The following is a 12,801-nucleotide window of genomic DNA, read 5'->3' as shown; positions in this document are numbered from 1 at the left end:
GCGAATTGATGCACATTGTACCCATTTCTCATTCCAAAATACTTCAAATATCCGAAAGCTTAGTTTATCACGGCTCTCCCTGTCTCCATCCGAGAATCCTGTCCTCTCAGGGAAAGGGAAAAGGCAATGTCCTGTTGTCATTTGTGTTCCACATCCTTGTCTTGGCTCCCCTAATGTGAGACCTGGGGGGGAACTTTCCTGGGATGTGAACTCCTGGCTCCGGGCTCTGCAGGCGCCCATTTTGCTACTGCAGCTTCAGACAAGGCCTGGAGTCAAAGAGAGAAACCCCCACGGAGAGCATGTTAGACAGAAGAACAGAGTGACAGCTGAACAAACTGTAGGTCTTCTTGCTCGGGGGGATGAAGACAGAAAAACCATGCAGCCACTGGATGAGATTAATGAATTTCTGACCCAGGAATCTGGCCCTAAAACTCATTTTGCAGTTTGGTGGGGGCAGGAACAAATGACGGGCAGCTGACAGATGTGTGGAAGGTTCTGCGGGGCAGGGCAGTGCCCACAGGAGCAAGGCCTGCCCACGTCAGCAGTCTTCCCTGTGGCCTTGCACTCGGCCCTGTGCCCTCTTTTCTGATCCTGCCACAGGACAAATACAATTGCTCAAGTCCCCGCTCCCTGCTCTGTCTCCTGCAGCACTCTCTTCTTCCCCTCTGTCAGCCCTTACCACACTTGCTAGGAATTACCTATTGATGACGCTGGTTCTCCCCATTATGCCTTAAGTATTCCTTGAGGACAGTGACCTCTGTATCCACAATGCCAGGTACAGTGCTTGGCACCTAGTAGGTGTTCAATAATCCTTCACTGTATGAGTGTTGATTCTCTAACGTAGAGACAACCAGAGTCTTTCTCTCTAGTGGGGAAGAGAAGGGCTGTGTGGCTCACCACTCTCATCCAGTCCCCAGCCAAAACAAGCACCCAGTAACGGTGCGCTGAAACTCGGACGCATCTTTAAAGCAGTCTCCCCAGAGATGCCTGCCTCCAGCAATGTCTTCACGGATGTTTCTCCAGCAACATCAGGTGAGAGAGGGGAGTCATAAAGTTGTTCACCACAAGAAATAACACTTTTAATCACCCTCCACTCTAATCCTGATTCTATCTGGCAGTGCCATGGAGTTTGAGCGGCAAATACAGGACTGCACAGCACCTTGGAGGTAGGAGCTGGCTTGACTCGCTAAGAGTGATATTAAAGAATCTAAAACTCTTAGATAGCTGAGAAATGTCAACCATGCTAAGAGAACAAATAAACATTTGTTGTTATATTGAAAGTAAACAGAATACAAGAAATGTATGTATTGGCTGCCTGGGCTACTGATGGAGAGTTAACAGATGAAGAGCGAGATAGAAAGGAACTCGATTTGGATTTTGCATTAGAACACTTTGTCAGCAAGCATGATTTTTATCCTGAAAAAGGCACAATAAACACTGATAGATGGGTAGGGTGTAATAAAGCAGCACCTGGCATCGCTGACGTGGTTCGGGTCCCTGACTGAGAAAACACACAGCGCGGTGCAGTATTCTCCAAGAATGTACAGTACTTTGTGGAATGGAATTACAGGAGACCGGATAAATGTGCTCCCACGTATCTAAAAAAAGATGCAGATGGAGCTTGTCATTTATGGACTAGTGAACTTGACATTGAATCCACACAAGTTTCTGCAATGGAACAGTAGTAGGTTGAACCGCGAGGACACACAAGGGGACATGGAGAACACTAGGAGATACGTGGGACCCATAAAGGACACACCAGCACCCAAGCGACTTCACACACAGACACGTTCTAGATGAGATGATGAAATAAATGCTTCAGATGACTCTGGATTGCAGGAAAGCCTTTGAGACGGTCCTTCACTAAGTTCTTATTGAATAGAACTGAGAGAGAGAGAGAAACCAAGGGTAAACTCCCACTCACTGAACAACGTCACCAAAGAGTATAAATTAAGTATTTTGTCCGCATTGGGGAGGTCTTTTCAGCAGTTTAGTCAATGACAAATGGTACCACTTTGATCAGATGCATGAACTGCACATCAAGGGGAGGGATACCTAACACATTAGACAGATTCTTAACATTGTGTTGGGGGGAAAGTAACTGGAAGTCATGTTGCTTTTTGAAAAAAAAGAAAACTAACTGTTTTACCTAGATAGTTGAGCACTATCCCATAGGTGGCCTCACATGTAAATGTGTTATCAGAAAAATATGAGTTTAATCTTCAGAAAATGCTAATGATTTAATTTACTCAGTGAATTTAAAAGCAATCACAGGGACTGATTTTAGAAGTGCCGTCTGGAGAACTCCAGGTTCAATTTGAACATAATCTGAAAAGCATTGTATTATACTGCTAAAAACAAGACAACAGATCCAAAATGGAATCACTTGTGCTAAATGCCATGTCACCAAATCAAAACTTAACGAGAGTTTCAGCTCTTCCAGAAGTGGAATCTTAAACTGGCCAGTCAGGAATCACCCGATCAGCACTAGTTACATAACCTACCTGAGAGACCCCTGCCATCCCCTAAAGGAAAGCGTGTGATTCCCTCATTCCCGCTCCCTCCTGTCTCTAAAGATCTTTCATTCTGTACAGCTCCTCAGAGCTTTTTTCTGTTAGATCGGGTGCTGCCAGATTCAAACTGATTTTTGCTCAAATAGACTCTTAAAATTTTTAATATGCTTCAGTTTATCTTTTAACAGTACTTAGTATCAAGTTGTTTTGTCCTTTTTTTTCAGAAGGAAGCTTTAAAAGGGCTTCAAAGGACCAGAAGTATCCAATTATAGAAAGAAGGGGCTGCATCTAAACAGCAGTATAGAAATACTTACCTATCTTTCACTAAGCAAATGATAAACATCAATGTCAGTGTTGTGAAAGGGACGCTAGAATTTTGAACATGCACTTAGGCTCTGTTAAGTAAATATATTAGTGTATGAAACAAGGGACATGGTGGTACCCTCGATTCCATGCTGATTTGTTTTGTTCTGAGAACCACACACCACGAAGGGTATGGACAGACTAGAGGGTGTCCAGTTGAGAAGGTTCTGGCTACGTGATGAGGAACTGATGCAGGAAATGGGACTGGTTAGCAGTTGCAGGGAATTGTTGCCTTCAGTTACTTGAAAGCTGAACTTACAGAAAACGGATTGGTGCTAATTAGCTCTCAAAGTGGGCAGATGTGCATAGGACCAGTGGGGCTGGGAAAGACCGGTGCTGAGTGAGGCCCAGAGCCAAGGCAGAATGACCTCAATGATGATCACTCTCAGAGCCAGCACAGTTATTTTTTTTTAAGTTTGCAAAGTCCAAGGTTGCAATTTTTTAAAGGAAGGAGATGGTGGAGCCAAAGGACAAAGCCAAAATAATCAGAGAGAATCAGGAAGCCAATGACATGAGATAGAAAGACAGAAAATGGGAGGGATGGGGACGGTGGGGCAAATCTGAGGCATTTTGGGGCCACCAGATGGCAGTGATTTCCTTATGACTCCCCTGGCCATCCATACTCATGGACATGCCCTGTGTGTTTTAAGGGATGAAAAATAAAAACACTAATCACCTCAACCTCCCTACACCCAAGTGACAAGGGATGGTTTCAACACGTGGAACAGATGAGAAACTTTTAAAGTCTTGTCCAAATGGGAATCAATTTCTAATTGAGACTATTGTGGGAAAAAAAAAAAAAACCCACAACAAAGAAACAACAACAAAGAGAACCAAAGTCTAGTAACCAAAAGAAAAGTAAATACTAAGATTCAAAGTCAAAATGGGAGGAGAAGCTGGGGGAGGCAATGAGCAAAGATGATGACAGTGAGCAGATGGAGAGAAGGAAGGCAAGTGTGGAAGAAAGGAATCACGGTGCCAATAGCCACAGTGGATTTTGAAGTAGTTTCCCATCACTTGGACGAAAGTGCCATGTACAGCTAAGGGGCTCGAAATTCTCAGGATGGGAACTTCCCTGAGGAGAATCACCTTTGGAACCACCCATTCCCAGCAGACAGCGTCAGCCCTCCGACTGTAGCTGCGTGGCACATGTTTGGGAAACGTCTGAAGATGTGGAGAAGGAGGCTAAGCTGGGCTGGAACAGGCTGATCTGATTGTACTCCAACAGCTTTAAGCTGTCGTGGTCTCAGTACTTCTGCCAAGGGATGCAAGATCTTCTCAGTGAAATGTCCCCACAGCTTATCAGAAAGCCATCTGTTGCCTATTAACTCCCGTTCCTGCAGAGCGCAATTAACCCTGACTGAGAGGCTCTAGCCCTGGTGGGCTCAAGTCCCAAGCTCACTGCAATAAGTTCTCCCCAGTAGATTACGGCCCCTTTCAGGGTATCTGGAGTGGGTATTGTCTGGGTCTGGGTAACGCAAATTGAGTCAAAAGTGAACAAGACCATTAGCTTCAGAAAGATCATGGCTATGTGAAGTAGACGTGTTTCTTCTTTTCTTCTTGAAACTAGTTACCAAGCCTAATTATAAGGTAACGGTGGGGGGGGGGATAAATAACCAATGTATCTAACCATCTTTGATTATTCCAGACAGTGCGTCTCACAGCAAAATTACCAACATCTGATCTCCAGAAGTTTCCCTTCCTGTACACGATGTCCCATTTATGGGCTCCAGACTCAGATGCCTTGGGGTTTTCCCAGAAAGAGTGCTGTGCAATCTCCAATATTTGTTCAAAGGATGGTTTAATACGATATCCAAACATTTAAGGCTCTTTCCGCTCAGGAGGTCATGTAGGATCAGACTGTTAATCGTAGGAAGATAAAAGAGCACAGCACAAGCCGAAGGACATTACTGTCTATCCCTGCACTTCTGGAAGGCTGCTTTCTACCCATCGTTCTCTTTAATTCATAGGAGGTCGTAGGTACATAAAGCACCAACTGCATCTCACTGGTCCAGAAGATGGAGATGCAGCAAGAGAAGGTAGCAAGCTCAAATGATTTAAGAGATACTTCTTTATGTATTTACTTATTCATAGAGGGTTTGTTGAGAACACGGAAAGGGAATATATATTCTTGACAGGAACACAAGTCTCAGGCTCTACTGCTTCCTGATAAGGAAATATCTGCTGAGGGAGGATGTAGCTCAGTGGCAGAGCAAACACTTAGCATGCACGAGGTCCATTTAAAAAAAAAAACAAATTTTTTAAAGAAAACTGGTAGATGGCTAATCTGGATTGCCTGAGAAAGAGGTGATGTGGCAGATGGGGAGAGGGGTGTCCTGAAGCAGGCTGAAAGGGACAGAGGTGGTAGAATCCTGAGATTCAGTAAAAAGCTCAGATCTTGGTAAGAAAGAGTTTCTTTCTTTCTGACTAGTTTCTGCTCAGAAGGGACCAAAAGGTGGGAGAAACATGGATCGTGAGAAGCCCCAGCAGATTCGTGCATGTCCTCCACTTGCAGTTCATCGGAAGCGGTCTGTGCTTCCCCCAACGGAGGCTGCTTTATCAGCAAGCTTCGCACACAGGCATGACCTGGTTTGAGTAAGCATCTGGACCTGCCAGACCAAGGCTTGATCCTCAGAATCTGCCAGGAACTCCATCGTTTTCATGCTTAAACTGGAGGTCAGCACCAGTTCTATGGGAATACAGAAGACTCCCCTCACCTTCCAGGCAGTGAGCATGGAGCCCTGGGAGGTGAGCTGAACCCCGCCGGCAGCTCTGTCAAAGTACACCAAGCAATGTCTAAGAGGTGCTGCCCCAGCCTCACTCAGAGAGACTAGAGGCAAGGGTCCGGGGGGCAGTTTGCAATACTGTACCCTGAGGTTCTTGAAAAGTTGGCCCCACTCAAGCCAAAGAGCTGTAACAAAGGGCCGCTGGCTTCCAACAAATTGCTGGAGTCACTGGACTTGGCATCAATTTCTGTATCTCCTGACACAGAATTGCAAGAGGTGGTGGGCAGTGCCTACCTCGACATCTGGGAGCAGTTGACTTGCATGTGTGAAGAATGTCACTTAAACATAAAGTGCTGAAATGCTAACTAGGCATCATCACAAGAAAAGTGCAGGATTGGTGATCTCTAAAAGTTCCTCTAAAGTTGATATCCATTTACGTTCATATCTGAATTTGAAAAGATGCTTATTAACTCAAATATACCTCTAACTGGTGAAATTTTGGTCAGTGCAATAAAGTAAAGGAGGGGCTGGTTAGTTTTTAGGCATGGCAGTCTTTTGGGTAGAGGTTGGTCATTACCTTAAATGTCTGCATACACATACATACTTACACGCATGCACACACTTAAATACACGCACATATATGTGGATATATTCATATCCACACCAAGCTTGTGAAGGATACACAGAATGATATTTCTATCCTGCCCCTTTCCCACGTAGATAGGCTTTTAGTAACCACAGGTATGATCTGGTTCTTAGCCTTGGCAAAAGACAAAAAAAAAAAAAAAAAAAAGACAAAAGACAAAAAAAGCGCTTTTGTTCTCCTAGATCAATTGTTCTCAAACAAGTATAAAGCAGAATCACCAGGGAAGCACAGTAAAAATACAGATCTCAGAGCACCATCCCCACATATTTTTGATCCAGCACTGATTTGTGTCATTACAGGCATATAGAGAACTCTCTGTTCCAGTGGTTCCCAAACTGGGGCATCCATCAGAACCACCTGGAGGACTTGTTAAACGCAGCTTGCTGGGTCCAAGCCCCGGTTTCTGATCAGTAGGTCTAGAGCAGGACTCACAAATTTGTATTTCTAACAAGCTCCCTGGTGATGCTGTTGGTCCAAGGACTGTATTTTGAGAATGATCAGCTCCATTTAAATTGAGAACCCACTCACCCTCAATAATTTCTGCCTGTAGGCTAAGGGATGACGTCCCTGATCCAACAGGTGTCACTCAGAGATTTGAATTTGTAACAGATCTCCCAAGTGTTTCCTCCACAAGTGCTATGCTGAGAAATGCCGATTCAGGCCCTGTGTTTCTGGACTGTAGTTACAATGTTAACTAATATTAATATAGCCTGCACAGACTTGTGATGCCAAAAATGCTTGTAATGGCAGAAGCCTGTCCCAGATTACCCCTACTGTCTGAAGCTCCATGAAAACCTTCTTGCCCTTGTTTGCCTGCAGTTGCATATTCCATGCCTAGGCTGCCCAGTAATTTTGAGTGAGAGTTCCCCGATGCCACAGTTTCTGAAAAATAACTAATGTTAAAAGAACCAGTTGGAATCTCTGTTGGCATGGTGCCAACACTGATTTCAGGATTGGCCCTTAAAGGTTGGATGGCAGGCCAGGGATCACTGGACACCACAGAGATGACAGCGCTCGGGGAGGACAGCCTACTGAGCCGTGCTGCGATCCAACTTCAACTGATCCCTTGGGTATCTCTTTAAAAGCAGGGGGGGTCTTTTCTTGTTCAACATTATCAGGAGGCTGGCACATATTTCCCCATTCCTTGCCTCCAAGGAATTACCCATCCAGCTGTGTGGCCCATGGTTGGGCTCCTGCACACCTTCCAGGGCTCATTTGTGGGAAGAAAGCAGAAATCTGGTGGTGGGAACTCTGCTGAGGAATGTAGGGACACCAGTCATGGCAGAAGCAGCAGCTCTGGCACTGAGCAGACAAAGCTTTGGGTGACAGGTTCATTGGTGGAGTGAGTAAGGCCACAGAGGTGACAGCCATTAAATCACTGGTCATCTCTAGGTACAGGCCTTCCTACACTGTCTCTTAAAGGAAAAAAGATTCTTTTTCCCTGCGTAACCTGATTTAATGCCAGCCCATCAACATTCTTACTATCTGATCCCCTTTGGCTCAATGTGCATTTTCAAAATTTCTTCAAGCAAGAGATTGCACAACGATCAATATAATGATGTCACCAAGCTAACCAACCAGCCCCTTTCAACCTAAAATCACAAGTTAAAGAACATTTAATAAATTCACAAGCGCATTCAATGGTTTCATGAATTTATCTGCTCTCTCCCCCAAGAAGGAAGCATGGGGTTTGAATCCCAGCTCTACTCCTTGTTAGTCATGGCTTTGAGCAAGCTGAGCTCCTCTGAGCCTTAATCTCCTTGTCTAACAAACAAAAATTAACGTTAGTACCCACCTCATAGGACTGGCATGAGGATCAAATGAGATAACACATGTAAAGCCCCTAGAAGAGTATCTGGTATTTCATAGCCACTCATTTAGTAGTAAATACAAGACATTTATTAACTTGAATTTTTCTGTAAATGGCATTTCTTTCCAGGAAATGTTTTTATAAATTATTGCCAGTGGTAGCCAGGAAGGAAAGTCCTTGAGTGACTTTGTAAATGGTTGGCACTGATGTGGAACACAATTTCAGGCAACTCACAAGCCACCCAAAGTGGAGAGTTACTCTACCACATTTTAGCTGCTTAAATACAAGTACACTTATCTGCGCCTCCACTCTCTCGGAGTTCTAGAAAACTGGAAAGCCCCAGTGACCACATACAACAAAAGGTAGGACTGACTCAACTGGAGTCTGGGAACTCTCGATCTGAAGTCTTCTGGGAAGACCTGGATATTCCCAGCTCCTCATACTCCAGGGTTTTCCTCACATTCCTGATCTGTTTGTAGAAACTAAATGGCAGCTTTGCCCTTTCAGCTACTAGCGATGTATCCTTTTAAAATTCCCACTCAGAGTCTGACATCAATCATGTACCAGGTTCCCAAGTGACACTATGACGTCATCACCAGGTAGGTCGAAACACCATCGCAGGCATCATGATTACAGGCAGTGATTGATTTTGACTGTGCCCAGAAATGGATGTCCTCTTTCCAATCAATACTAAGGGCAATGATTTTTTTTTCTCATTTAAAATTACCAGTGAGCTTCACTGAATTCTAGTCGCTCAATCCCACATCAGATCATTCTGAGAAGCTTTATTCCCATAAGCATAAGTGTGAAATATCTTGTTAGAGCATTCTTGCTACATGACCGTCAAATAACTCAGCTCAAAGGACAATAGGCTGTTTACTAATAAGCCACACGGATTGCAAATTCTTGGAGGGTTAAGTTGGATGGGAGCAATAGCAGCTTGTCTCCTCCTGGAAAATTCCTGGTGACATGACATCATCTAAATTTGCCCAGCCAGCTGTCTGGGCAACAGACCCTAAGGCATTGTGGGTAGTAAGCTTGTATTAAGTAATTATCTGGAATTGAGCCTATTTGAAATAGTATTTGCACTGCTGCTTTTATCCACATATTTCTGTTGACACGAGTATTTTCGGTTTCATCTTTTATTTTTGCACTTCATACGCACGCTGGAGTGGATGGCTCTCGGGCATTAGTTACATCGTGGACTCAAAAGAACCCTCATTCTTCATTATATACTTGCTTGTTTTGGTAGTGTAAAGTCATGCTCCTCAAATCATTTCCCTAGCAGGTGCCTAATTTCTCAGACTAGTCCTGAACGAGTTCTCGGACTCGTGAACAACACTGCCACCCTCAGGGAGTGCTGAGAAATGCCTTTCAACGTGAAACATTGTTGACATGAGTCCGAGGCTGGGGAACCCACAAGAAATAAACGAAACAATATTTGTTTGAGTTGCAAGCTGGGAAAGAAAGGGCTGTGTTGTTGAGATGTCCCAACAATTATGAGAAGGGTATTTTAGTTGTTTTAACAAAAGCTAAATGAAAGCAGGCATTTTATGAGAGCTTTTGGGGGTTTCCAGGAGAGTGGGATCAATGCATCCTCTCCGAATACTTGAGGAACGACTCACAGATGAAATGTCAGCTGGTCACAGTTGGTTCATTGTGTGATACCCTCGCCTGAGATACATGCTTCACTGAGGAAGTTCCTTTTGTCACCAAGGTCCCTTTGAGAGTCCTCCCTCCCTCCCTGGTCTCCTTTTGTGATTGAATGCCACCAGTGTTCTGATGACCACATGTTGGTATGTGATCAAAAGACATTTTTAACCCACTCAGTTGGACTGCAAATTAATAGCGGCTCAGAGAAGCCCAGAAGAAAAATCTCTTTAGAGAAAAATCTTGATATTCAAAATCTGGAGGAAGGGCTCTTTCTGTTTGATCTCTGAGCAGTTCAAGACTCCGACACCCAAAGGACGTTCTTGGGCTATGGAATAGGCATGCTTTGGGGTCAGCTTTCAGCAGGATGAGATGACATCCTTTAAGCACATTGGACCGACTTCCATGTTGTCACAACCAGGCACGGCGTCCAGGAGGGCAGGTCACTCGCAATCCCCCCTTGCCACACTCAGCTTGTTCCCCTGCTCTGTCCACTACGGTGGAAAATACAAAATACTTAGGGAAGGCCAGCAGTACCCATAAACAGCAGTAGGAACCTGCTCAGCAGGGTACCCCCACCTCCGCCTTCAGTTCTCTGCCAGAAATCCCACCAATCAAGAGCATGAGCTTTTATTTTTACCACTTGCTTATATTGTTTTCAAAGATGCTGTTTATCAAACTGGAGTTGAGAAATGATATTTCCTCCTTTTATACATCAAAGGCTGACAGAAATTCCAAGAAGTCTACATTTTCTTTAGCTCATTGCAGTATGAGCAGAGGTAAACACGTACACTTTTGTCTTTTGATTAAAAAACTGATTTTCTTGTGCCCAAGAAGTCCAGGAACCCCAGGCTGCTATAAGTTACCAGACGTTATTTTTAGCTCATCACGAACTCTTATCAGAATCATTCATGAAAGCAAGTTTTATGTCAGCATAAAGAGGACGGAGGACTCCAGAGTCCCAATGTGCTGGGAAGGGAATTTCTGAAAAGTAGGAAAGGAAGAGAGTGTTGGAAGGACTGGGGCAGAGAATAAAGGGACAGAGGACTAAAGACAAGCATCACCTAGTTACACAGTTCGTTAAAGGACGTTTAACGCACAGATCCTCTTAATTTCAGTTGGAAAGGGTATTTAGAAATTCATGAAAACATCATTGCCTAGAACAGTGCCTGACACACAGCAGACACTCAGGTAAATACTTGCAGTTTGAACGAATGGTGGTAGGAAAAGAGGAGGGTGACTTTTTAATTCTTATATTTACTGTTTTACGGTCTCTAAATTTGCCGTAATTGAAAAATAATAAACTTTGTTTTTAAAAAGTAAGAAAGAAGAGAACATGGCATTTTAATTAGAAGAACCAGCATCTTTGCAGCAGGGTTATGAAGATCTTACCCAAAGCAACGCTTCAGCCACACCTGGCCATGAGTCAGGGCAACTCAGCCCAATGATCATTGTCTTTTACCATATTTTTTAATCTCTGGAAATCACTAATGCTCTCATGAAAAAGTATGTTGCAAGGCTATTAGAGAACAGAATATATCGCTTGAAATATGTCTGACAAATCGTTTTCCCTGAAGAATTGAGTGTTATTCTGGAGAATTACCGCGTGCAGTAACGCTCAGAGTTGGAAAACAAAATGACACGGCGGAAATAAAAAAAAAAGTTTCTTCCTTTGTGACACACGGCTCGGCATATAGATTGAATGCCTGATGTGTTTACTTGTCCTAATGATCGCACTGAATTCCATCGGAAGGCGTAATCTGAAGCCTTGCCTTTTAATATAACAGACCGAGGTCTCCTTCTGTTATCTATGTTCAGAATGATAACTCTTCCTCTGTCTGCTGAGTGCTGAGCAGAACAGCAGTCACAGATGTGCCCCCCTCACATAAAGGTGCAGGTAGTGATTACCTGTTGGCTGACACCTAGGTCAACATGCGCCCATGACATGTACCCGGAAAACTGAGGCCAAAGACTCTATACGACTTACAACAAGGTAGGTTCTGTGTACACGTAGTTGTTGTGTTATGACGATGATGATGGTGGTGAAGCCACTTGACAAAAGTGGGAAATAGCATCAGAAAAAAAGAAAAGGAGGAGTTTGGACCCAAGTGTTAAACAGGGCTCTCTTCAATGGCCCTCTTCATTCATTCATTCATTTATTCATCCATTCATTCCATCAGTCAGCCAGTCAACAGCAGTCATTCATTCATCAGGTATTTATGGCCCATTACCATGAGCTGGGCTCTAGGGACGGAATGATGACAATGGAGTTAGAAGGCTTTGATTATCTTCCTTGTCAGAGGTGAGGATTCCTGCTGCTATTAAGAAACCAGATATGCGGGGCGAGAGGGGATGATTCATTTCTGTAAAATTGGGGCCAGATATTCTCTCATAAACTCCCAAGCCAGGACCCATGAGGCTTTCCTATATGAAAAATATTAGTAATTTAGTTTCATTCCCCAAAGGATATTATATTTAAGCTACATCTGAGACTACGTCTTAGACTGAGAGATGAAAATGGCTCCAAGCCCTGCAAGACGGCCTTAGGAAAAGACACTGCCAATCCAGCTCCTTCTCCGACTCACCTGCACAAGCTCCTGCCAACACTCCACGCCCACATGACGAGGGGAGAGGAGGCTGATGCTGCCTTTCAGTAAAACGCCTCTGGACTCTTCCCAGACTGGCAAACGTGCCTCTCCCTCCTCTGAGTCCCAGACACCACTGGGCACCCATGAGGAACTCAGAAGCACTGCTGACCACTCAGCAGGTGGCCCCAGGAAATTCAGCTGCATCGTGGATTTGCCCATGACAGGGTCTGAGCCCTCCAACCCCCACGGTTAACCAGCTCAAACCAAACACTCGACAGATGACAAAGTCATCTCTCTGACCTTCTGTGTTGGCCGCCCTGTTATATACCTTTTTGCTCTTATGCTATTCTGAGCCGCCATTATTTCCTGTATTTCTTCTTTACCCTGACGTCTCCTCCTGTCTTCTCTTTTTGTGTATGGTGGAACTGAGCTGGACCTTTTGGAGTGGTCCAATCACCTAACCTCTACAATATCGAGCAAAGTTGGAGAGCTTTTCAGATTTACA

The 12,801-nt window shown here is 44.2% G+C and overlaps 1 protein-coding gene across 3 annotated transcripts in view; it reads right to left on the bottom strand.

The window, feature by feature from the left end:
• The window catches only part of FUT10 (fucosyltransferase 10), a 359,041-nt gene that overhangs the window by 233,721 nt on the left and 112,519 nt on the right, over window positions 1-12,801 (bottom strand). The gene's annotated exons all lie outside the window — the stretch shown is intronic.

Source organism: Camelus ferus, chromosome 26 (genome assembly GCF_009834535.1).
Source record: "Camelus ferus isolate YT-003-E chromosome 26, BCGSAC_Cfer_1.0, whole genome shotgun sequence".
Lineage (NCBI taxonomy): Eukaryota > Metazoa > Chordata > Mammalia > Artiodactyla > Camelidae > Camelus > Camelus ferus.
Note: the sequence above shows the minus strand (reverse complement) of the source record. Positions and strands in the feature narration are given on the sequence as shown.